The sequence below is a fragment of the Typopeltis vanoorti genome, chromosome 17 (genome assembly GCF_054136105.1).
Source record: "Typopeltis vanoorti isolate ZY-2024b chromosome 17, IOZ_Tvanoo_1.0, whole genome shotgun sequence".
NCBI lineage: Eukaryota > Metazoa > Arthropoda > Arachnida > Uropygi > Thelyphonidae > Typopeltis > Typopeltis vanoorti.
This window is the reverse complement of record NC_143565.1, coordinates 13959837-13984592: the sequence shown is the minus strand read 5'-3', so window position 1 is coordinate 13984592 and position 24756 is coordinate 13959837. Positions and strand designations below refer to the sequence as shown.

Below are 24756 nucleotides of genomic sequence, written 5' to 3'. Positions count from 1 at the left end.
TTCGTTTGAAAATCCCTGATAAGGTCCTTTTCTATCCTTAGACAGAATTCAAATAAAAGGTCTTTCCAATCAAAGAGCATCATCAGAACTGATTCAGCTACAGAGACTTGTCTACAAACAGACCTCTGCTTTAATTGTGTAATATGAAATCTTCAGAATTAAAGATTGCAAAATCAAATGGAAGTATGCTTGTTTTTGTTTTTGTAAGTCAGACATTCATATCTGATTTATAACATTCCCATTCATTTATTCATGCATTTATAACACTGATTTTTTTTATTTTTTATTCAGAATGATGAACTTAGATAATTTACATAACATAATTTGCTTTTATATATATATATATCAGTGGCAAATATTCTGAGTGTGCTAGGTGTGCAGTGAACATCCATGGAATATCAGTATCACCGATATTATATTTTTGCTTTATACTAGTCTTTCATGAAGAGGACACTTTTTGATGTGTAAGCATTGCATCTCATTCATGTTAATAGCCCTTGTGTGCATTCAAAATACATACATCTTTGAGATTTTTGATCTGAGGTATAGATGGCACAAGTGGGTCAATTCTTAGCATTCCAGTGGTTTTAAACTACATGGAACACTAGACAGGATGAGTGTTGAGACGATAGCACCTAGAAATCAGTGGCTGTTGATTGGTTATTGTGTCAACCAATCCAACTGAACAGTGTCATTTGTCATCAGTTGCTGTTTTTGTTTTCTGAGTTTCATCTGTTTTGTGTGCGTGAAGTGTGAACTAATATGGTAGGCAAGTTTTTATATATAACATAGATATGTTTTTAATATATAATTTTCCATAAATTTATAACTTTTTTGCCCTACAGTCATATTTCTGCAGAACTTCTGCAGATTATATGACTGTAGTCAAAGGAGGTAAGCCTCCTCCTCTTCAAAAAATTTACTGAGCAAGCACAATGATGCAAAAACTGAGTACATGGGACACTTTTCTCTTTCACAATACAATGCAGTAGAATGGTTAACAGAATGTGAAGTGCAGTCAAGACTTTTTTTGTTAGCCTTGTTTATTATTCTTCAGAGAGAAAGGTGTTCGGAATAAGCATGGGTATTTCGACCTCAATCATTTGACAGCAGTGCTGCAAAAACATGAGTGCTCCTAATCACATGCTCAGTCGTTTTTAAATCTTAAGATGTTTGGAAAACAAAGAATTGACACTCTCATTGACAAACAAAGAAAAATTTAAGTTACCCATCATAATGAACAGGTAAAGAAAAATAGAGACATTTTTAAAAATATTAATTGATGCTATATGCTATTTAGCTAAACAAGAGCTTCCTTTGAGAGGTCATGATGGGTCTGAAGATTCAGCTTGTCATTGTCTGAGCAATTCATAGGCTTTTGGGTCCTGTTCCTGCTCTGCAGATGAAGTAGGTCTTTCCATCTTAGTCTTGGATGTCTGCAGTCTCTTCTTCCTGTAGGTTTATATTTATATGCTGGTTTGGGAATCCTATTGTTATTCATCCTTTCTATGTGGTGTAGCCAATTTTGTTGTTATTCTGCTATTTCTTGTACAGTGTTCTTTGTGTCTAATCGTTCTCTTATTTCTGTGTTTTTCTTTTTATCTAATCGAGTGAGTTCCAAGATCTTGGTCTTAGAAACTTCATCTGTGCTGCTTCCAATCTTTGTCTGTTTCTTTGTTTTAGAATCCAGGTTTCACATCCAAATGTGAGAGATGGTTTAGAGGTCAGCTAATTGAGGAAATTCTATAGAATTTTTGAATGTGCTCAGTAAGTATGATCCTCTTTTCAACATTCATTTAAAGGATTCAACTGTATTTCAAGGTTTGTCCAAGTTCAAAATGATATCATTAGCGCTATATCTGATGTGGTTAAAGATGTTATGTGTCATGTTAGTTACGCCTCTTTTTTGGTAGAATTTTATTTCTAAAATTAGCATTTGTTAAATGTCTGGATAATATCGAATATCTCAAATGCAATTCAAACTGATTTCATGTTATATATATATATTCATTTTGCTTTTCATTAATTGAGCACTTTCATTGAAAAATGAAAGTGCTCAATGACTGTATTATAAACAACTGTTACACATATTTTCTGGAACTGAAAATTTAAAAGCAGATGTTAGGACAAATGTGTTTAGTTAGCTTCTATGTTTACTGCTACAATAAATCTGTTCTGTTTGCATGCATGCTACATAGTCTGCGGGAGCAGAGTGTTTTTTCATTAAGGGTGTTATTCGAGTTGTCTCTAATTACAGAAAGTAAATATAATTGAGCACTTTATAGTATTATAAACAACTGTTTCTAAATATAGTGCACAAATATTAATGTCTGTTTACTATTTTGTTTAATGTCAAAGTGACTTGTTTTCCTGCTTGTGCAGTATATAACATCTGTTGAGGCTGGAACATTTTTTAACATTATAAGGACGGTTTTATTCTAGTCTTCAGAAACAACAGATGTAGTAAAATTTATCCATTCCTGAATAAAAATGAATACTTCTGTGTATTATAAGAAGTTGTTGATCTACAACAAAATACTGTGAGATATCTATTACTGATAAGACAGGAGAGCCACTGACAATAAATAAAAAATAATAATAAAAATAAATAAAACTAATGAATGTAGGATTCCCAAAAGTGTGGATAATTCCGATAATGATCAGATATTATGTATCCTATTATTATGTAAAATGTATACTGAGTCTCAGTAAACAAAAGAGACTGATTTTAAGTCATATATCATCATCATCATCAAATTCCTGCCATGTACCCTCAAGGGGTGTACAGGATATGATAGTACTACATGAAAAAAATTACATCATTACTAACTTCCTATCTACAATTTCCCTCCAAATCCGTCTGTTACTTGTCAAGACTCCAACCTTATCAGATCTTATATTTCTATCGTCTAAGGCACTTTGTACCATATCAATCCACCTATATCTTGGTCTTCCTCTGGGTCGTTTTGCTGCCATCCTGGCAGAGAACACTTGTTTTGCTAATCTTCCTTCGCCCATTCTGTTTAAGTGACCATACCACCTGAGATTAGCTCTGCTAACGCATTCCTGGATGTTGACAATGTCAAGTTCTTTCCTAATATCCTTGTTTTTAATGTGATATTGTCATTGATGCCATCTGTTCACGCCTATAATCTTTCTCAGGACTCTCATATCTGCGGTCTCTAGTCTTTGGTCAAGTGTTTTACTTTTGACCCAGCTCTCAGATACATAAGTTAAAACGGTTTGAACATTGTCTTGTATACAGCTAATTTAGTGTTGCGACTAATTTCTCTTTTATTCCATATAAATTTATTCAATTGACTTCCTACCATACCAGCTTTGTTGATTGTCTATTTCTATATTTAATTTACCATCTCCAGTAAAAATCGTGCCTAAATAGCTGAAATGTTTCACTTGTTCCACAGGTTCTCCATTCACAACACAGTTGACATTTTCAATTATTCTGCCAATTTTCATTGTCTTTGTCTTTTTATTGCTGACCTTCATACCATATCTATTACAACAGCTATTCAATTTAGTCAGAGAATCTTGCAGACTTGTAGCAGATTTATTTAGAAGTATAACATCATCCACATAAAGCAAAGAGCTGACATTAACATCTCCAATTTTGATATCATGTTTAATACCACTTTCCTTCATAATGTGATCCATATAGATAATGAATAACAGAGGGGATAATGTACATCCTTGTCTCACACCAGATTTAACATTAAACCATCTTCCTGTACTTCCCTCAATTCTAACTGCTGACTTACAACTCAAATAAAGACTAAGTATTGCTTGATATAATGCCCCATTGACACCATATAACTGTAGGGTATTGAATAGCTTCTCTCTTGGCACCTTGTCATATGCCTTTTCCAAATCGACAAAACTTAAATACAGATCTCTGTTATATTCCCATGCTTTCTCGACTATTTGTCGTAAAGTGAAGATCTGATCCTGACAGCCTCTGTTTGGCCTGAATCCAGCTTGTTCTTCACCAAGCTTTTCTTCCACAATTCTTCTCAATCGTTTCTCAAGTATACTTGCATAAATCTTGCCAGGAACACTCACTGGGAAATACCTGTGTAATTCTCACATTCAGTTTGAGAATGTGAGAATGTATTCTCTTTTTATATATGGATACTATGAGAGCTCTACTCCAATCCAATGTTTGGAATTCATACTCGCATTTGTTTTTCAAACACGCTACTGTCTTTTTATACTTGTTCTGTTATTACAATTTTATGTCTCTGTAATTTTTTACATACTTCTTTGATTGTGATACCTGAGGATGTTGATCTATTCAACGAAACTAGTAAACTAGTAGTATCTTTTTAAATATATCTTGTCATCTTTTTATCTCTCAGTAACAGTCATTAAAGCTTTTCCATATATATATATATTCTTAGAAAACAAAGCAAAATATGTGCAAATACACATTTTATGCACAACAAATTTTATGAGATGATTTGATAATCCATCAAACGACATGTACTCCTGCATGCTTAAATGAACCATCTGATCAACATTATTAGTACATTGGATTAACCTCTTCCTATAGTTTTTAACTGAACTACTAAGTGTATGTAGTGGCTGTTTATTTATCATCTGGAAACACACTCACAAAGACCTGGAAGTTTTTTATACTTTCTGAATAATTAACATCTGAAAATAAAATTCACAGATGTAGAAAAGAATGAAAATTATCATTCCTACACATCCTTATCAATTGGCATACATTGGCAAAACCATTTCTGGAGGATTATCATTAGAAGTCTATCGAAAAGAAACCCACGCAGGCAGGTACCTAGAAGCAAGCCTCATTCCATCACCCTCAACAAAAGTTAGGTATAATCAAAACCTTGAAAAATAGAGCTTTAAACATACTTCTTCTTCTGCAGCTTCTCCCACTTAAGTGGGGTCACTGTTGATAATGAGTCTCCTTCCTGTCTTGGGCTGTCACCACATCCAAGTTCTTCATCCTCAAGTCCTCTTCTACCAGCTCCCTCCATCTCTTCTCTGGCCGCCCACGCTTCCGCCTTCCTTGCACATCCATCTGCATGACCCTTCTTCCCACATATTTGTCCTCCCTCCTCATCACATGACCAAACCATCTCGATCTTGCCTCCTGTATTTTTGCTCCTAACTTCGTAACTTTCACTGTTCCCCTGACATAGTCATTTCTCAGACGATCCTTTCTGGATGTGCGGTGTGTGGTCACACCGCACATCCACCTAAGCATTCTCATCTCTGCTACTTCCATCCTGCTGATGTTATTTTTCCTCAGGGCACAGTTTCTATAACATACATCATAGCTGACCTCACTACTGTCCTAGAGATTTTGCCTTTCTGATCGATTGGCACCCTCTTATCGCATAACACTCCAGCCATCTCCCTCCAGTTCCTCCAACCCGCTTGTGTCCTGTATCCCACTTCCTTCTCAGCTCCTCCATCTTTTTCCACTGTTGAACCTAAGTATCTAAAGTCTCTCACCTTCCTGATGACATTTCCTTCCAGCTCCAGATCTGTCTCCTGTCTGCCGCCCACTGTGCAACACATATACTCTGTCTTACTTCTGCTCAGTCTCATACCTCTCTCTTCCAGTACTTTTCTCCATCTTTCCAGTTTAGTTCCAGCTTCTTCTCTTGAATCTGCACACAGCAAGATGTCATCTGCATACAACATCGTCCAAGGCGCATCTTCTCTCACCTCCTCTGTTACCACCTCCATCACAATATTAAACAGAAATGGACTTAACGCTGACCCTTGATGCAAGCTGTTAAAATGTTAGTGTGTTTTCTCTCCTCTATATTTATTTTATTTCTTATCTTTATTATTTATCTTTATTCCTTATTTTTATCTTATTCACTCATTTGTTTTTTATTACTAACTTATTCACTTGTCCTTATTTATCTTCTTACTTACTCAAACCTTGCTCATCTAAAATCCTACTCGCTGCACTATCGTTATATCTTCTTTTACTTTCTTTATACTCTCGTTATATATAATTTTTGACAAAAATAATATTTTTGTTAAACTTCAGAATGAAGAAAATAGGGATATGACAAGAAACGGCGAGGTTGTACCAGAGAATTGTGAGAGTGTGAATGTAGAAAGTGTGAATGATAGTATTAATGGTTTTACTGAGAATAAAAAAGATGAGATGGACACAATGAGTGAGATCGCATTGTTGAATGGTGTGATACAAAGGGCAAAACAGCAGCTAGAGCGTATGAGGAAAAGTCGACTGAATGAACCAGCCAATAATAAAAAGTATGACAGGAAAAATAGACGTATGAGTGTGAATATGAACAAAATGAAGGATAGAGTGCTATATGGAGACTCGTTAGTACGAGGTGTGATAGTAGAGGATTTGACAAAATCGTACCAACCTGGTGCGACCATAAAGGATGTAACTGAGTCTATTAGAGAGCAAAAGGAAAGGGTGAAAGAAATGATTGTGGCAGGTACGAATGATTTGAAAGGAGACAAAATGGAAATGATAGAAGACCTGAATGAATTGTTTGAGGTAGCAAAAGAAAAGAGTGAGAGAGTTAGAATGATTAGTTTTTTGCCACGGTATGACAGTGAAATGTTTAAAAGGAGGGCCATAATTGCGAATGACTTTATGCGTGGGTTATGTATGACGAGTGGTGTGGAGTGAGTTCGATGGGCGAAAGGATCTATATAAGATGGATGGCTTGCATTTGAATGGTTACAGTGTAAGAAGACCTGAGAAAGTGTTGCTGAATGTGGTGGATGTGCAAATTCAGGGAAACTAGATTTATTAAGGAGGGGGGCTAGTAGATATACAGTCCTTAGGGAGGCAGTTGAATGTAAGAATGAATATAATATGCCCGAGCAAATAAGGACAACAAATCAAAGTGGGATAGTTAATATAAGGCATCAAGGTAGGGTTGGGGCTAATGGGGGTCTTAAATTCATGTACACTAATGCTAGGAGTATTAGGAACAAGAAGGAAGAGTTTTTGGCCATGCTTGGCACTTCCAGACCACAGGTTATTGGTATTAGTGAAACATGGCTGACTGTAGATGATATAGCTAGTGGAATTGAATGTGATGGGTATAGTGTGTTCAGGAATGACAGGGAGAATAAAATGGGGGGGGGAGGATAGCTGATGAGCTGCAGCCAAGGAGAATAGAAGTTGAATTGCAGGATAGAGAAAAGAGCACATTTGAGGCCATTTGGTGTGAGATTGTGGCTAGCAGAACTAAATATATAATTGGGTGCTGCTATAGACCAGGTGATGGAAAAGATGGTGGTGACAGTATGCACAAGCAAATAGAAGAAATGAGTGGAAGGAGGGTGATTATTATGGGAGATTTCAACTATGGTCGTATTGATTGGAGTGAGGAGAGGACACACGGGAGGAAGGAATTGGATTTTATGAGGTTATAAAGGATAACTATCTGCTACAGCATGTAATGGAAAATACTAGGGGTCAGAGAGTGCTTGACCTAGTAATTACATCTGAGGATTTGGCTGTAACAAATATGACCACATTGCCACCAATCGGTGAGAGCGATCATAGGGTCTTGACTTGGGAGGTGGCTAAAGGTGTAGAATTTTCAATTAAGACAGGGTTCATGTGGAATTATCGGGCTGGAAAGTATGAAAAGCTTACGAGTTTGATTGGTTCAGTGCCATGGCATGTACAACTGCAAGGACGAGATATAATAAAATTAGTTTAATCCTTTATCCAAGTGTGAGCAAACAAAGTTTGTGCCTGAAAGTATCTTCAGGACTGGGGTAAGGTGGTACAACACCAGGACAACTCGTTGCAAAGGTGGAACAAGCTACCAACACTTCTATCTCAGTATCTCCTATAATGCAAAACACATCTCCTTGCGGATATGTCTAATGTTATGCATTAAGGGAAGGGCCACTACCCAGACTAGTTTCTACCTTTATTGAGGTAGAATGGGAGTTCATGCCTTTCATCACTGGCCTCTTTAGATTTAAAAAAAGTTGTGCTGAGAGTCAGCTTGATAGTGAGAGAGGAGGAGAAAGATAGAGTGGATAGTATTAGATAGTTAAAGAGGCTTCAGTCGATCTACTTGGCCTGACTTAAATGCCAGCACCAAGCAGATCTCCGTCATTATCTCCCTCCATCCATTCTTTTCAGCTTTTCCCGGTCAGTCACCTCTTCAGATGACTGCCCGAGGAAAGTGGGGAAAAACAAATGAAAGAAGCAACACATGAAAAAGGAACTGGTAAATAACATTAAAAGTTACATATAACAATTTGTAAGACAGAACCAAAGAAATGAGAGACTAGGTGAATTCTGAAATTTCAACCTGAATGATCAGAAGAGCAGGGGAAGAGCCTTGCCTGGGTGATGCAGCCCACAAGGAGCTGCACCGCCTCGATGTAGGCCTTCGCAGCCCAGGTTCTCAGGATACCCCTTCCTGTGTGGAAAAGACATAGACTTTTTTCACAAAAAAAAATTCTAATCTGAAAGAGAGAAAAGGAAAAATTCCCCCCCCCCTGAATCTGGCAGCTGTATGTGAGGAATCGACTGACTTGTCAGCCTGTTAGGCAGGGCTTAAATTCTCCTGCTTTCTATTTTTATGGATACTAAGGATGTGATCATATAACTTTTCTCCGCGGGAGTAGTTTAGCATTCCTAGGCCTCTGTACAATGCTGCCCCCCCAGTCATCCTTTGCATCAATAAATTCTTCGATTTGTTCTGGAGTGATTTCGTATATGTCTTCGATAAACATATCGTTCCACTCTGCGCTTACCACTTTAGGCCCGTTTTTCCCTGTGAGGATAAGTAGAATATCCCCAAATGTTTCTATTCCATTTTGTAAAACCTTCGCATCCTCAGGGAAGTCTTTTAGCAGATGCAGTATTGGTGCATTGGCTTTTGCATAAGGGTATTTTGTGGGTTCTGCTGTTACCTTTCCAGGTTCAGCTATGCCTGGACTCCCTGGTTTTGGTTTTTTCACATTCCCTTCTTCAGGGCTGCCTGGTTTTTTTTGTATTAGCAGGTCATCTCTACCTATAGGAGTTGCCAAATGGTGTGCCACCCTTTTTTAATAAATTACTCTGGATTTAGAGAAAGATGTTGAAAGTTTATTTTTCCACTTCGTTAGAGTATAATAAAATTACTTTAATCCTTTATCCAAGTGTGAGCAAACAAAGTTTGCACCTGAAAGTATCTTCAGGACTGGGGTAAGGTGGTACAACACCAGCTTGCTCTATAGGAGATAGAGCAAGCTGGTGGAGCAAGCTACCAACACTCCTATCTCAGTATCTCCTATAATGCAAAACACATCTCCTTGCGGATATGTCTAATACTTCTGCCTGGTATCTCCACTTGGGCCTGGCTCCCACTGAAGAGACCTCAATAAAGGTCGAAACTAGTCTGGGTAGTGGCCCTTCCATTAATGCATAACATTAGACATATCCACAAGGAGATGTGTTTTGCATTATACGAGATACTGAGATAGGAGTGTTGGTATCTTGCTCCACCTTTGCAACGAGTTGCCCTGGTGTCGTACCACCTTATCCCAGTCCTGAAGATACTTTCAGGCGCAAACTTTGTTTGCTCACACTTGGATAAAGGAATAAACTAATTTTATTATACTCTAACCAAGTGAAAAATAAACTTTCAGCAAGGACTAGATGTCGATATTGCATGGGAGGTAGTTAAGAAGTGTTTGCATGAAGCAATGGCTGACTGTATACCTAGAGTCCAAATAATAAATCAACTAGGGGTTAAATGGATGAATAACACCATTAAGCTTGAGCTGCAAAAAAAGAAACAACTATGGAGGGAATTTAAGGAGAAAGGTAACTGGCAGGCCCACGAACGGTATAAAGCGCAGGCCAGAAGGGTAACGAGTGTGGTAAGAAAAGCAAAAAAGGATTACGAAAGAACATTGACCATGCAGGCTAAAGAGAATCCTAAACAGTTTTTTAGATATGTAGCAAGTAAAAGGAAAAATGTACATGGCAGAATGATTTTAAAGAATGCCGATGGTAGGGAGGTAACTGAATCAGTTGATATAGTTGAGTTACTGAGTGAGCACTTTGCAAGAATATATCATCCAGATGGTGACATTGCAGAAACGAATGTACCAGTAGATTATACGGGAATTGTGGTGAATGAAGTGGAGGTGAGTAGTCTATTGCATAACCTCAATGTCAATGCATCTGTGGGATTGGATGGTATACCAGCTCATGTCGTACGAGAAGCAGCTAAAGAATTGTCAGTACCCTTGACCATTTTGTTTAATTTGAGTCTCGGGTCTGGGTTAGTCCTGAGGGGGTGGAAAGAGGGGAAAATAGTTCCACTGCGTAAAGGTGGTTCCAAGACTGCTGTTGTAAATTACCGACCGATTAGCATATCAGGAATCATTGTCAAGGTCTTAGAGAAATTAGTCAAGAAAAGAATACAGGATTGGATAGATGAAAATGGGTTTTTGTATGGGGGACAACATGGTTTTGTGAAGGGTAGATCATGCCTCAGTAATTTGCTCACGTTTTATAACACAGTGACGGCTGAACTGGATAAGGGTAATGGGTTTACAGTAATACTACTGGACCTTGCCAAGGCTTTTGATAGGATACCACATAGAACCCTAATCAGTAAACTGGAGCAGATGGGGATAGATATAGGGTTGGTGAGATGGATAGGGGGGTGGTTGAAGGAGAGATACCAGAGGGTATCTCTCCTTCAGGAGTGGAGTTTAAAAGACGGCTTGTGACTAGTGGAGTGCCACAGGGCTCTTTTCTTGGACCACTGCTTTTCAATTTGTTCATCAATGATATAGGAAAGGATTGGAGAGGAAGTGTTCACTTGTTTGCTGATGATGCAAAGTTGGGTAGAGCAATTATGAGTGCACAGGATGTCAAAATTTTACAGGATGATTTGGATAGTTTGGAGGACTGGGCTAGGAAAAATGGATGTCAATTTAATGTGCCAAAGTGTAAGGTTATGCACTTTGGGGTGAAAACAATAGCAACAGTATATCGCATTGGTGGAACCATACTCCAGGAGATTGATGAGGCCAGGGATTTGGGAGTGTTGGTGGATAGGGAATTGAAGTTTAGGGGGCACATTGCAAAAGTGACTAAAACAGCTCACCAAATCACTTGGCTTCTGAAAAATACTTTAACATGCAGAGACAAACAAGTTGTTGTTCCTCTGTATCGAGCCTTGATAAGACCCCATCTGGACTACTGTGCCCAGTTGTGGGCACCAGGGTTTCTTCGTGATGGGGAGGAAGTGGAGAGGATCCAGAGATGAGTGACCAAGATGATAGCAGGTCTGTGGAATGAACCTTATGAGAATAGGTTGAAGATTTGTGGGTTGCAGAAATTGGTTGATAGACGAAGGAGTTGTGATGTGATTGAGACATTCAAATTACTGAAGGGTTTCTATAAGATTGATCCAGAAGATATTTTTGAAAATATGACTGGTTGTGGGAGGACTAGGGGCCATGAATGGAAGCTGGGCAAGAGCGTGGTTGACAAGGGTGTTGGAGCTAGGTTTTTTACTTGGAGAGTAGTGAATGAGTGGAATAAGCTTCCAGAGCCTGTTGTGGGTGCAATGACCGTGAATGAGTTCAAGGCAAGGTATGATAGATACTGTGTGAATGTCGAATAGTTGTTCTTGACATGATGTTAGGGCCTCCCTCGATGAGTCTGTCGACTCCTTGGAGTTGTCCGGAACAATAATAATAATAATATACTAATATACTCCCCTAAGAATGCCTTGCTTAACTCCACCTAAGAATGCTTCCTTTTTGGACACTGGCAAATTTATTTTTTATTGCTGTGCCAGCCAGAGTCCTGTAATATGAGCTTATTCAAAATTCAGAGAATATTCCTAGATTAATTGGCACTCATTCTAATATACACTAAATAGATACTGGTTCTAATTTCAGTCGTGGCCAATGATCTATTTTACCATAACACTCTCATTAAATTCCCTCCCGCTATGGTTCCAAATTTTTGCAAGTGGTAATTTGAATTCTCTAATCAAGCACGAATCAGGCATATACAACAAAATATGTTTATTGGAACAAATTACACTTTACAGCTATAATTGGAATATGATACTAAGCTTTTCAAAGACTATGAAACATTAAATCTAGCTAATTATGCTACTCAAAACCAAATTCTTATTTCATGCTACATTAAAATACATCTCGCAACCCATTACTATTCTGATAAAATTCATCTACAAAATTTCAAACTCACATATAATCTCATTCACATGCAGCTAAAGTTTCATTCTTGACATTCCTTTGTTTATCAGAATTATACTATCTCAAATTACAAATCCTTATTATAGTCCACTATGAATTGTCCACTTAATATGATCTAACACTAAATTTTGTCTCAATCAAACATACAATAAAGGTCTTTACGTTACCCAATCTTTTTCTTCCGAAGGTCTGTTAACGGCCACGTGTTGTTTCGGGTCCTCCTTCGATCGGTTGCTTCCGCAATAGGCTTACGACTACGCCATCCGTTTTACATTCTTCCCAGACTCGAACTTCTCACTGCTTCTACTTGAGTGGGACATCCCTCTCGCTCATCCCTACTCTGTCCGCTAGTCAGGAATCCTTGAAGTGAAATCGGGAACAACCAGAAAAAAAGCCTTGCAATATCGCGCACATTCGCTTATATTTCTTCCCTTCTTTACCATACGACCCTTCGTCGTCATGCCCCTAAGGTGATCCTCCAAGTCCTAGCTGCCGTTAGGTGCTGTATTCCAGGAATCCCGCTTGCGTCATATTCCCGTACGTTGTAGCTGGCTGCATTACGGCCGATACGTGCGTATGTAACTCGACCTTTGCACTCGTACTCTTAACTTCTTTGGCGACTTATTATGTTTAAGACAGCTTAATGGGACAAGATTATACTACAATTTCCTTATTAAAATTCATTAATCCTATAATCCTTCAGTTTAACTTTCAACCACAAGATTTTTCTAGTGCGTTTTACATGTTATCACATAAATTTCTTTACAACAAAATTCAGAACTGTGTGCTGTCAACCATGTATTATCTGAGTTAGCCAAATTCTTATGTTAGATTCTGAATGAATAATTTCCAAAAAAATCGTTTATTCAGGATCTAACAAAGCCAACTGTTACTTGAAAACTTTCTGTCTGTCCTAGACAGGTCCGAACACTTGTCTTCACATTTCTGTACATTTCCCGCACCAACCTGACATATTTCTCCGGCACCTTCTTCTCCCTCAGACACCTCCAGACTTACCTTGGCACTCTATCGTATGCTTTCTCCAGATCAATAAATGCCAGATGTAGCTCCCTTTGTTTCTCTCAATACTTTTTCATCATCTGCCGTAACCCAAAGATAGCATCTGTTGTTGATCTACCAGGCATGAAGCCAAATTATTCCTTTGCAATCTCCACCTCCTTCCTCAATCTACCATCAAGAACCCTTTCTAGGATTTTCATTGTGTGGGACATCAACTTTATTCCTCTGTAATTTTTACAGTCTCGTGCATCCCCTTTATCCTTGTAGATGGGGACAAGAGTACTCTCCCTCCATTCCTCGGATATATTTTCCTGTTGGCAAACTTGCATGAACAGGTCCCACAGCAGGTCAATTCCCTCTTCCCCCAGTGTCTTTCATGCCTCCACTGTAATTCTGTCGGGGCCCACCGATTTTCCATTCCTCATCCTCTTCATGGCCTCCGTCACTTCCACTCTACTGATGTTCTGCACCATCCCCTCAGAAGGCTGCCCATCTTCTCTGTGAGTCCTTGCATTTTCCTCATTCAAAAGTCCCTCAAAGTATATTTTCCATCTGTTTCTTATGTCCACATCCCTCCATAATACTCTTCCTTCAGTGTCTTTGATCTGCTTCACATGTAAGATGTCCTTTGCTGCTTTATTTCTACATTTCGCTAGTTGGTAAATTTTTCTCTTTCCTTCCTTTTTTTCTAATTGATCATACAGATCTTGATATGCCATGGCCTTTGCCTGTGCCACAACTCTCTTGGCTTCTTGCTTTCTCTCTCTGTACACTTCTCTGTCCTCCTCCACTCTTGACTCATCCCACTTCTGCTTTGCCTTCCTCTTAGCTGTCACTGCCACTTGTACATTATTATTCCACCACCAACCCTCCTTCTGCTCTCTAATCTTTCCAGATATCTCACCAAGCACCTCGATTGCACAGCTCAGGATTACTTTTGCATTATGTTTCCACCAATCGTGTACACTTTCCAGTCCATCCGAAATCCTCTCTAACACCCTCTCCCTAAAATGATTCCTCACACTCTCCTCTTTGAAGCGAAACCACTTAATTGTCTTCATCCCATGGCATCCAGAAGTTCTTATCTTCGATCTTATTTTAAAGTCTGCGCACAGCAGTCGGTGTTGCTGTGCTACTTGATCTGTTGGAATTACTTTACAATTTGTCACAACCTTAAGATGTTTTCTTCTAGTCAAAATGTAGTCAATTTGTGAACTGTTGTTACCACTCCTAAATGTTATCAAATATTCTTCCCTCTTGTAGAAAAACGCGTTCACAATTGCCAGATCAAATGCTACTGCAAAGTCCACAACCCTCTCTCCTTCCTGGTTCATCGTTCCCACTCCGTGGCCACCATGCATCCTTTCACAGTCTCTATTCTGTCTTCCTATGTGTCCATTCAAGTCTCCTCCAACAATCACCAGAGCTTTAAACATACTAAAAAATGATATCAAATGAAAAGAAGAATTTCAAATCCTATTTCGTCAGTTCTTCCAAAATGGATACCTCAAAAAAAAGATACTAAAGAAACTTTTGTTTTCTGAAGAACCATCCCATGATAACCTAGAAATTAATTACAAAGGCGCTTATCTGTTCCATACGTTGGCAACACATCAAGAAAAATAGCCATAATATTAAAGGTAGTCAACATCAGAACAGCCTTCAAACCAGTCAAACCCTTACAAAGCTTTCTATGCTCTCCTAAAGATAAAGTTCTTGTATTACATCCAGGTGTAATACAAGATACCGTGCTCTTGTGGAAAGATATATGTAGGTCAGACTGGGAGAAGGTTTGAAATCCACAGCAAAGAACATATAGGTGATGATTAAGACAAACGGACTCATAATGCACATCCTCAAAGAACATCACATGGTAAATTGGCAAGCATCCCCCATGCCCTACTTAGAAAAGAATTACTTCAACAAATTGTTCAAGGAGTCCTCCAAGGTCATTCACTCAAAAGACACACTAAATAGAAATGAAGGAATGATTCTTCATGACATCTAGAAGTCATTAATTAATGTGTAACATTAAAGACCTCTCCTATACCAGTAATCACATACAGAGTTTACACAACAATAGAGAGACTGTATTTAACATGCCTAATGATACCCATGATTAAACTATCATTCCAGTCTTTTCACCTTATAGAAAACATTTAATTTTTGTCTTTTTTTTTATTTTTTTATTTATGTTAAGCAACCTCCCAAGAATGTTGTTAGCAATATAGGCAGTAAAACACATAGAGAAAATACATCTAGTATAAATAAGCTATTGTATATAAGTTAAAAACCTGGTAATTATCAATCAAAAAGTGGTATACAGAGGAACAGAATCTAGGCAAAACCTAGTAACTATGCTGCAAGTTTGAGTGCGATCCCTACTGTTTAATTTGTACATAAATGGTATAGGAAATAACCTGAAAGGAAATATTCAGTTGTTTGCTGGTGATACAAAATTAGTAAACAGCTGAATATTTTCTTTATCTATGACTCCTCAAAGGACAAGACAACAACAACAACTGCATGTTTTGTTTTATTGGCCTTGATCTCGCATTAGACTGCTTCAAATGAACAGCCACTGTCTCACCTACGTCCTGTTCATCTGCTGTGATCATCTGCTATGACTCAGGAATTTCTTTTCTGACCATAGTGAATCAAGGTGATGTAGAGATTGCAGGATGATTTAAATAGGCTGTCAGTATTGGTCAAAAGAGAATGGGTGTCAGTTTAATGTGGAGAAATGTAAAGTTATGAATTTTGGAATAAATATGTTACAAGCTGTGTACCACATTGATGTTACTGTACTCCAAGAAATAGATGAGTAAGTAAGGGAGGGTTCCTGCAGATGAATTGCAGCCAAAAAGAACATGACATAGGTGAGACATTGGCTGTTCATTTGAAGTCTAATGTGAGATCAAGGCCAATAAAACAAAACATGCAGTCATTGTTGTCTTGTCCTTTGAGGAGGCATAGATATTTCCATGTGCTATTTGAACTACTTTGGCTATGTCAATGATTTTGTTTGTATGGAGTTGTTGTTCAGGATTAAGGTCTATTGCTTGCAAGGCTGCTGTAATTGCTGTACAAGTAAAAATGGGAGTGGATGTCAATTCAGTATTAGGGCAGTTATTGCAGTTTCTTTATGTCCTCATACCATCCGTATTAGAGGAGTGATCCTCATTCCTCTAAGATAGCAAGACTCCGAACAGGAGTCTTGCTATTGTGGTGTAGGTCTTTCATTAATTTTGTGGAATTTGGTGTTGTATCCCTGATTTTAGTGGAATTAGTTTAGATTTTGCTAGTGTGTTAGCATCAGCAAGAGTTATCATATCAGTTTCTTGGTTGAGTTTTCTGGCCTCTTTTGCTAATTTATCAACTGCTTCATTATAATCAATGTCTATTTGAGCAGGAATCCATTGTAAAATGCAACTTTTTCCCAAACACTTTAGTTGGTTTAAGAGTTTATGGATATATTGGGTGACTAGGTATTGCCATTTTTGATTGTCTCCATAGCTGATCTTGAGTCACTGTAAATTATAATTCCCTCTGATTGTTGAGATGGTGATAATTTTAAGTAGGCTTCAAGTGCTTTATTTATTGTATAGAGTTCGCTTCTAAAATTGGAAGCAATTCTCCCAGATCCAACTTTTATTGAAAGTTTTTCACCTTTCAGGAGTAGAAGGAGAACACCAGCAGCCCCATTAATCATATTGGTGTCTGACGATTCATCGGTATAACAAGTAATTTGTTTGGAGGATGAAAAGAGGTTGATAGTATTTAAGCCATTTTCTTTGAGCATTTCTTTTGATTCTTTTTCGTACAGGTTTGGTAAGGTTTAGATTTATGGAGGTATTTGAAGGTAAAGGTTTGGAAAATGGAGGTTCTTTGCTTATGTGGGCATTTAGATAATCAAGACCTATTTCCTTCCTGATAGTGTCATCATATTGTAAAGTTGATGATCTTTGAAATCTGCATTTCTGATTTCAATGTTCGTAAGTTTTTAGGGAGATTATGATTGCTTTGTTAGCTTCTGATATTATTAATGAATTTTATGGTGGCAAATTTCTCTCTGTCCTCCAGCAAGTCAAGCCCACATTCCTGTTAGGCTCTGATGTTATTAGTGGATGAGACTGCACCAATGATAATCTTGGACGCTTTTGCTTGTACTTTGTCTAATTTTTTCTTTATCAATGGAGACGAAGATGGTTAGATAGGTGCTGCATATTCCATTATTAAAACATACTGTTAGTTGCTGCTTTAGGCCAGGTTCTAGGGATGATGTGCAGGTGAAGTGATTATTATGAAGGACTTCAACTATGGAAATATAGATTGGAAAGAAGAGAGATCACATGGCAGGGCAAGATGAAAATGGAATTTATACACCTACTGAGAGATAATTACTTGAGGCAGCATGTGATGGAGGGGACTCAAGATACAAGTGTATTTGGACCTGATTATAGGATCAGAAGAGCTATCCATAACTGAGGTGACCACATTCTTTCCCATTGGAGAAAGTAACCATGTGGTCTTGGCATGGAAGATTGTAAAAAATGAGGAATATTCTGTCATGAGGAATAGTATATGGCTTCCCTCGATGGGTTCTTGACTTTCTGGTGATTTCTCTTAATAAAAATCATAATGTGTGTGTGTGTGTGTGAGAGAGAGAGAGAATCCCATACACAAGAAGTTGGGCAGCCTATAGTAAATTAGTATATGGATATGCAATAAGGAACTTGTGCATGTTTAGTTTGAAGAGTTGTAGATTGTATGCCCTGGGAAACACGTTAGATGGAAAACCGTTCTAGAAAGTAGCAGTAGAACAGAATATAGGAGAAGAAGAAGTTTGTTCTCTGGGTTTGGGAATTGAATTGGGAAGAAGTGTTGAATAGTTGCTGCTGATTTCAATGAATTTAACAGATAGTGCAGGAATAACTGTACAATGTGTGCAAATTCAGCCCTTGGTTGCACACATTGTACAGTTATTTGTAATCTATTTCCATTTTCTGTTCTCTATTACTTTTCTTTTACTATCCATCTCAATATTATCACTTGGAAAATAATTTTAGGATATATATATATATATATATATGACCATTTTACTAATTGGAGGAATCGTAAGAATCTGTGTATAACAGCGACAGTGTTAGGTAATTGTGTTAATAATGGGAATAGTTACTATTATGGAAATGGTTATAGAGAGTGATTCTCTGTTTGTCTGGTTTGGATCTATCAAGCATGTGTAAAGATGCTTGCATAGGTAAGGAACTAGATAAGAAAGAGATCTGCAAATTGTTGAACTGCATCATGTAGACCACAGACACAAGTATACAAAAAAGCATACAGGTAACTTATTATTTTTGTACACGAATGCTAGGATTATCAGAAACAAAGGAAAACAAAGGCAACAAAGTTTGTTGCCTTTGGTTAATATATTGAGGCCTCATATCGTAGTCATTAGTGCAACCTGGCTATCAGAAGCAGACATACTAACTGGTATTGAGTACAAAGGGTACAGCATTTTAGGAAGGATAGACAGGAGGGGACTTGTTACTAATGATATCAGATGACTTGAATTTTATGATATCAGATGATTTGAGTTAGAGTTGAGACCTATGACTGCAATACTAGTAATAGTTTTTCATGTGGCAGTGAGGTGGAGTCTAACAAGATCAAATACATAGTGGAGTGTTGTTTCAGACCTGGTGGATCAGGTGCTAGGGATGAAGAAATGTATCACCTAACAAAGACAATGGGTGCAAAAAGAGTAATCATAATTGGGGGCTTTAATTATCCGAGCATTGATTGAGTAGGTGTGAAATTGCATGAGAAGAATGAAACTGAATTTATTGAGCTGTAGCAAGAACACTTCCTCAAGCAGCATGTGACAGAAAGACCTAATGGTTAAAGAGTGTTGGATCAGATTATAGCATCAGATGGGGGTGTGTTCATTTAAAGATGTCACTATTTTGCTTCTGTTTGGTGATAATAATCAATTGATACTCACTTGGGAAGTGGCTAAGTTTATGGATGCTCCATTTAGAAAAGGTTACATGCTGAACTACAAAGCAGGAAATTATGTTGATGTAGTATTTCTCTAATTATTCTGCATATTCTGTTGATTTTGTGTTCCAGTACTTGCTGTTCACAAAACACTTATTTTGAGGGTGGAGAAATCATGCTTAACTAGGCAAAGCCCCAGCCAGCATGGTGTTCCATCATGTGGTACTATCATTTTATTTTGGTTCATGCAGATATGAATACAATTTGGTTTGTTAAATCTGACCAAATTGCCAACTCATCCTTGCTTATTCAGTATCCAGATGGATGGCTAATAACGACGCACTGTGAGAAGATGATTGGACAATATTACTATTACTATTATTACGGGCAACTCCAGGGAGTCATTAGACTCATCGAGGGAGGCCCCAAATCATATTCATCACAACTATTCTACATTCATACAGTATCTATCATACCTCGCCTTAAACTCATTCACTGTCACAGCATCCACCACAGACTCAAGGAGCACATTCCACTCATTCACTACTCTAAAAGTAAAGAACCCAGCTCTAACACCTTTACTAACCACACTGTTGCCTAGTTTCCATGGATATCCCGTAGTCCTCCCACAACCAGCCCTGTTCTCAAAAATATCTTCTGAATTAATTTTATAGAAACCCTTCAGTAATTTGAATGTCTCAATCATATCTCCCCTCCTCCACCTATCAACCAATTTTTGCAACCCACAAATCCTCAACCTGTTCTCATAAGGTTCATTCCACAGACCTGCTATCATCTTGGTCACTCGCCTCTGGATCCTCTCCACTTCCTCCCGATCAAGAAGAAACCTAGGTGACCAAATCTGAGCAGAGTAGTCGAGATTGGGTCTTATCAAGGCTCGATACAGAGGAACAATAACCTGCTTGTCTCTGCTTGTGAACATATTCTTCAGCAACCAAGTGATTTGATGAGCTGATTTGGCCACTTTTGCAATGTGTCCCCTAAATTTCAATTCCTTATCCACCAACACTCCTAAATCTCATGCCTCATCAATTTCCTGGAGCACGGTTCCACCAATGCAGTAAACTGCCGCCAATCTTTTCACCCCAAAATGCATAACCTTACATTTTGCCACATTAAATTGACATCCATTCTCCTTAGCCCAGACCTCCAATCTATCCAAATCATCCTGCAAAATTTTGACGTCATCTGCATTCACTATTGCCCTACCCAACTTCGCATCATCCGCAAACAAATGAACTGTTCCTCTCAGATCCTTTCCTATATCATTTATGAACAAATTAAACAGCAGTGGTCCAAGAACAGATCCTTGTGGCACACCACTAGTCACAGGCCGTCTTGTGGACTCTACTCCTGAGTAAACCACTCTCTAATATCTCTCTGTCAACCACCCTCCTATCCATCTCACCAACCCTATGTCCATCCCCATATGCTGCAATTTACTGATTAGAATTCCATGTGGTATCCTGTCAAAGGCCTTAGCAAGGTCCAGTAGAATCACTGTAAATCCATTACCCTTAACCAGTTCAACCGTCACTGTGTTATAATACGTGAGCAAGTTACTGAGGCATGACCTACCCTTCACAAAACCATGCTGTCCCCGATACATTATCCCATTTTTCTTCTATCCAATCTTGTATTTTCCTCTTGACTATTATCTCTAAGACCTTGATAATGATTCCTGTTATGCTGATTGGCCTGTAATTTTCAACAGCAGCCTTGGAACTACCTTTGTGCAGCAGAACTATTTTCCCCTCTTTCCACCCCCTTGGGACTGACCCAGTCCTGAGGCTCAAATTAAACAAAATGGTCAAGGGCACTGACAATTCTTTGGCCGCTTCACGTATGACACGAGCTGGTATACCATCCAATCCCACAGATGTATTGACATTGAGGTTCTGTAATAGACTAGTTACCTCTACTTCATTCATCACAATTCCAGTATAAGCTGTTGGTTCTTCCATTCCTGCAAAGTCACCACCTGGATGATATACTCTTGCAAAGTGCTCGCTCAGTAATTCCACAATATCGACTGATTCGGTTACCTCCCTACCCTCAGCATTTTTTAAGATCATTCTACCATGAGCATTTTTCCTTTTACTTACAACATATTGAAAAAACTGTTTGGGATTCTCTTTAGCCTGCGTGGCCAATTTCCTTTTGTAATCTGCTTTTGCTTTTCTTACCACCCTTGTTACCATCCTGGCTTGAGCTTTATACTGTTCCTGCGCCTGATGGTCACTCTTCTCCTTAAATTCCCTCCACAATTGTTTCTTTTTTTTGCAGCTCAAGCTTAATAGTGTTATTCATCCATTTAACCCCTACTTGATTTATTATTCGGACTCTTGGTATACAGTCAACCATTGCCTCCTGCAAACACTTCTTAACCACCTCCCATGCACTATCAACATCCAGCCCTGACAGTTTTACATGCCATGGCATTGAGCCAAGCACACACCTAAGCTTGTCATACTTACCAGCCCGGTAATTCCACATGTACCCTGTCTTAATTGTAAATTCGACTCCTTTAGCCACTTCCCAAGTCATGACCTTATGGTCACTCTCACCAATTGGTGGCAACATGGTCATGTTCGTTACAGCCACATTCTCAGTTGCAATTACTAGGTCCAGCACTCTCTTCCCCCTGGTATTTTCCACTACATGTTGCCGTAGATAGTTGTCCCTTAATAACCGCATAAAATCCAATTCTTTCCTCCCATGTGCCATCTCCTCTTTCCAGTCAATGTTACCATAATTGAAATCACCCATAATAATTACCCTCCATCCACTCCTTTCTTCTATTTGCTTATGCATACTATCCCCACCATCTATTCCATCACCAGGTCTATAGCAGCACCCAATTGTATATTTTGTTCTGCTAGATGCTATCTCACACCAAACAGCCTCTAATGTGCTTTTTTCCCCATCCTACAGTTCAACATCTATACTCCTTGGCTGAAGCTCATCACCTATCATCAATAACACTCCTCCTCCCCTTTTTATTCACCCTGTCACTCCTGAACACGCTGTACCCGTCGCATTCAATCCCACTAGCTTTATCATCTTCTGTCAGCCATGTTTCACTAATACCAACAACCTATGGCCTGGAAGTGCCAACCATGGCCAAAAACTCTTCCTTCTTGTTCCTAATACTCCTGGCATTAGTGTACATGAATCGCAGAAGCCCATTGTCCCATCCCTACTCTGATGCCTTATACTAACTATCCCATTCTGATTTGTTGTCTGTCGTACTCGCTCGGGCATAATATACTCATTCATACACTTAACTGCCTCCCTAAAGTCTGCATATCTACTTCCCCCCCCCTCTTAATAAATCTAGTTTCCCTGAGTCTGTACATCCACTTCCACATCATTCGTCAACACTTTTTCAAGTCTCCGTACACCAACTCCATTCAAATGTAACCCATCCATCTTATATAAGTCCTTTCGCCCATCGAACTCATTCCACTTCTTCTTCTTCTTCTACGCGTTATTCCCGCTTCCTATGCAGGGTCCACTTGTTACTTTTAGATGCGACTTCTTGTTTGTACTACTTCCAACCGACCCATCGCCTGGTCTGCCGCAGGGGGGGGGATATATTTTTGGCTTTAGAGGCATATGTTCACGGGTCCGGTTTGCCTGTTTGCGGGAAGAAAAACGCCAGATAAACTGGCAGAAAAAACCCTACTGACCGCGCTTAAGACCGGCTAACGTGGCTATGCTTAAGGAAGATCCTCAAATTCCTCACATCTACAACGGGAATCGAACCTGGGACACTCCTTCCCCAGGCATATGGTTGCGAAGCGCATAGCCACTAGGCTAGGCTAACCGCGCGGTCATCGAACTCATTCCATACATCCACAAATTCCACACCACTCTCCATGCATAACTCACGCATAAAGTCATTGGCAATTATGGCCCTCCTTCTAAACACTTCGCTGTCATACCGCGGTAAGATACTCACCATCCTAACTCTCTCACTCTTCTCTTTTGCTACCTCAAATAACTCCCTCACATCCTCTGTCATTTCCATTTTGTCCGCTTTCAAATCATTCGTTCCTGCCACGATTATCATCTCTTTCACCCTCTGTTTTTGCAGTCGAATAGATTCGCTGACGTCCTTTATGTTCGCACCCGGCTGGTACGACTTCGTTAAACTCTCAATTATTACACCTCTTAATAGCGAATCCCCATACAGCACTCGCTCCTTCATTTTATTGACGTTTACAAACATTCTATTATTTGCCGTCACACACTTCCGCCGGTTATTTGTCAGTACGTTCAACACACATTTTTCCATACGCTCCAGTTGTCTTTTAGCTCTGTGTATTGCACCGTTCAAACGGGCAATTTCGCTACTCGCATTTATCTCACCATTTTCATTATCGATCAAATCATCCATTCTTTCTGTATTTCTACCTTCATTTACACTTTCAGCGACGCTCTCACACCTATCTGGCACTACCACGCAATTCTCTAGCACACCACCATTTTCTACATTCTGACTATCGTTAACGATATCACTCTCGACACACGAAACACGCTTGAAATCCTCGTTCTCTTTACACTTTCTGCACATATTCACTCCACTATCACTTTCTAACCAGACTCCCACCGCTCTTCGCAAGGCATACATCTCACAGACAGCACATTGCATAAATTCGTTTACATCAAAACTCTTAAACAAATATGGCGACCTTGCGGCCATTTTTTTCTTTATCGGTGCCATGTGTATGCTATCTTATCTTAAAAATAATAATTAAAATAACAGAAAACAGCAAAAATTTCACAGACACACCAAGAAACAAAAAGCAAACAATACTACTTAAAATTCTAGTAAAATATCTAATGTTAACACAAAGTACTACTAATCTTTTCAGGAGCTCTCGACAAGCCGACGATCTAATCAGTGCGACACCAAGCGAACTAATATGTCCGAAGTCCAGTTTATTCTGCTCATTCTTTAAATAATTCTTTGCTCCTTAATCAGCCCCTGTTCTGACACTTACTTGTTAATTAAGAGCAATCATTAAAATCCTGTGTTTTTCCTTTGGTGTTTTCCAAGTCAATTGTGGCTAAATGTATACTAATTGTAAATGGTGTCAATTTTTTTTTAAGTTTCCTTCTTTGTAGCCATAGTAAATGTGTCCACTCTCCCCAGTCATATTAGTTGTTCAATGATAAGAGTACTTGCAGTTTGTTGAAATATTCAACTGTAAGTATACAGGACTGCAAAGAATATCTGCATGCTCTGTTTTTAGGTGCATTTTGCTAACAGCATCAATCTTTAGATTTGTTTCTCTGTTATTCTTCTAGCTAGAGCCAAGAATTATTTTTTGACTTGCTAGAAGTTTTTTGAAATTTGGTGTTTGGCTATTATCAGAGCAGGTGTCTGATATATGCCAAGTGGATAGCATATCCACTCTCCAACCAACAGGCTGTAAGTTTGATTCTCATTTTGGC

General features: G+C 38.7%; 1 protein-coding gene across 4 annotated transcripts in view; it reads left to right on the top strand.

Moving 5' to 3' along the window:
* Nucleotides 1-24756, top strand: part of LOC150097169 (Golgi apparatus membrane protein TVP23 homolog A-like) — a 95858-nt gene that overhangs the window by 60386 nt on the left and 10716 nt on the right. The gene's annotated exons all lie outside the window — the stretch shown is intronic.